The following is a 2,811-nucleotide window of genomic DNA, read 5'->3' on the forward strand; positions in this document are numbered from 1 at the left end:
TTGGTGATAGTTTTCTTCGCTGTGCAAAAGCTCTCTAGTTGATGTAGTCTTATTTACTTCCTTTTCAATTTATTTTTTAATTGGAGGATAATTGCTTTATAATGTTGGGTTGGTTTCTGCCATACAATAACATGAATCAGTTGTAAATATATATATATATATATATATATATATATATGCACTCCCTTCTGAGCCTCTTGTCCACCCCCTATCCCATCCCTCTAGGTCATCACAGAGCACCAGGCCAGGCTCCCTGTGTGATATAGCAGCTTCCCACTAGCTAGCTATCTATTATACACATATATGTTAATGATACTTTCTCAATTTGTCCAACTCTCCCCTTCCCCTACTGTGCCCATAAGTCTGTTCTCTACACCTGTATCTCCATTTCTTCCTTGCAAATAGGTTCATCAGTACCATTTTTCTATATTCCATACATATGCCTTATTATATGATACTTGTGTTTCTCTTTCTTACTCTGTATGACAGGCTGTAGGTTCATCCACCTCAGTTCAACTGATTCACACTTACTCCTTTTTTACAGCTGAGTATTATTCCACTGTGTATATGCACTACAACTTCTTTATGCATTCATCTGTTGATGGGCATCTAGGTTGCCCCCACGTCCTGACTATTGTGAATAGTAATGAAATATATAGAATGCTTCATGAATTTGCATGTCCTCTTTGCACAGGGGCCATGCTAATCTTTTCTGTATCGTTCCAATTTATTGGTATATGTGCTGCCGAAGTGAGTGCTCATTTGTTTATTTTTTCATTTGTTAAAAGCAACCTATTCCAGTATTCTTGCTTGGAGAATCCTATGGACAGAGGAGCCTGGCAGGCTAGAGTCACACGTGTTTGCAAGAGTTGGATAGGACTTAGTGACTAAACCACCACCACCCTTGCCTGAGGAGACATATCCAGAAAAAATATTACTAAGACTGATACCAAAGAGTGTATTTTTCATGTTTTCTTCTAAAAGCTTTATGGTTTCAGATTAGACCATATTTTGTTATCCGTCATCAGGTAATATATATTTGAGTTGTTTATACATTTTGGTTATTATAGATAACGCTGCTGTAAACATTTGGGTACAAGTTTTTATGTGAACATTCATTTTCTCCTTTTTTGAGTATACACCTACTCAAAATTAGTGAATTTTGAAATAGTGGAATTTCTCAGTCATTGGGTAGCTCCAGGTTTAATTGTTTGAGGAACTTTCACACTGTTTTCTAAGACAGCTGGATTATCTTACATTCCCACCACCAGTGTATGAATATTAAATTTCTTCACACCTTCACCAACACTTGTTATTATCTGACTGTTATATTCTAGCCACCTAGTGGGTGTGAAGTGATATTTATTATTGTCTTCACTTACATTTTCCTGATGACTAATGATGCTAAGCATCTTTTCATGTGCTTATTGGTCATTTGTATGTCTTCATTTCAACAATTCCCTAGGGCATAAATTAACCTTGAAACTAAACCAATCAAACTGTGGCTCCTTTTTTTAAAAATTAAAAAAAAAATTAATTGAAAGATAATTGCTTTACAGAATTTTGCTGTTTTCTGGCAAACCTCAACACGAATCAGCCATAGATATACATATATCCCTTCCCTTTTGAACCTCCATCTCATCTCCCTTCCCATCCTACCACCCTAGGTTGATACAGAGCCCCTGTTTGAGTTTCGTGAGGCATACAGCAAATTCCCTTTGGCTATCTATTTTACATATGGTAATGTAAGTTTCCATGTTACTCTTTCCATATATCTCACCCTCTCCTCCCCTCTCTCCATGTCCATAAGTCTATTCTCTGTGGTTTCTTTTTTTTTTTTTTTTTAGTCTTGCATTGATTTTTTTAAATTAATTTATTTTTAATTTATTATTTTATTATTATTATTATTTTACTTTACAATATTGTATTGGTTTTGCCATACATCAACATACATCTGCCATGGCTGTACACGTGTTCCTCATCCCAAACCCCCCTCCCACCTCCCTCCCCATAGCATCCCTCTGGGTCATCCCAGTGCACCAGCCCCAAGCTTCCTGTATCCTGCATCGAACCTGGACTGGTGATTCGTTTCTTATATGATATTACACATGTTTTAATGCCATTCTCCCAAATCATCCCCACCCCCCACACAGAGTCCAAAATACTGTTCTATACATCTGTGTCTCTTTTGCTGTCTTGCATACAGGGTTGTCGTTACCATCTTTCTAAATTCCATATATATGCGTTAGTATACTGTATTGGTGTTTTTCTTTCTGGCTTACTTAACTCTGTATAATAGGCTCCATACAGATGGCTAACAAACACATGAAAAGATGCTCAACATCACTCATTATCAGAGAAATGCAAATCAAAACCACTATGAGGTACCATTTCACACCAGTCAGAATGGCTGCAATTCAAAAGTCTACAAGCAATAAATGCTGGAGAGGATGTGGAGAAAAGGGAACCCTTTTACACTGTTGGTGGGAATGCAAACTAGTACAGCCTCTATGGAGAACAGTGTGGAGATTCCTTAAAAAACTGGAAATAGAACTGCCATACAACCCAGCAATCCCACTGCTGGGCATACACACCGAAGAAACCAGAATTGAAAGAAACATGTGTACCCCAATGTTCATCGCAGCACTGTTTATAATAGCCAGAACATGGAAGCAATCTAGATGTCCATGGGCAGATGAATGGATAAGAAAGCTGTGGTACATATACACAATGGAGTACTACTCAGCCATTAAAAAGAATCCATTTGAATCAGTTCTAATGAGGTGGATGAATTTGTGGCTTCTTTTAAGA

At 37.4% G+C, this 2,811-nt stretch overlaps 1 pseudogene; it reads right to left on the reverse strand.

Moving 5' to 3' along the window:
- Nucleotides 1-649: 649 nt before the first annotated feature.
- Nucleotides 650-762, reverse strand: LOC129648037 (uncharacterized; annotated as a pseudogene).
- Between the last annotated feature and the right edge of the window lie 2,049 nt (nt 763-2,811).

The sequence above is a fragment of the Bubalus kerabau genome, chromosome 3, assembly GCF_029407905.1.
Source record: "Bubalus kerabau isolate K-KA32 ecotype Philippines breed swamp buffalo chromosome 3, PCC_UOA_SB_1v2, whole genome shotgun sequence".
Taxonomy (NCBI): domain Eukaryota; kingdom Metazoa; phylum Chordata; class Mammalia; order Artiodactyla; family Bovidae; genus Bubalus; species Bubalus kerabau.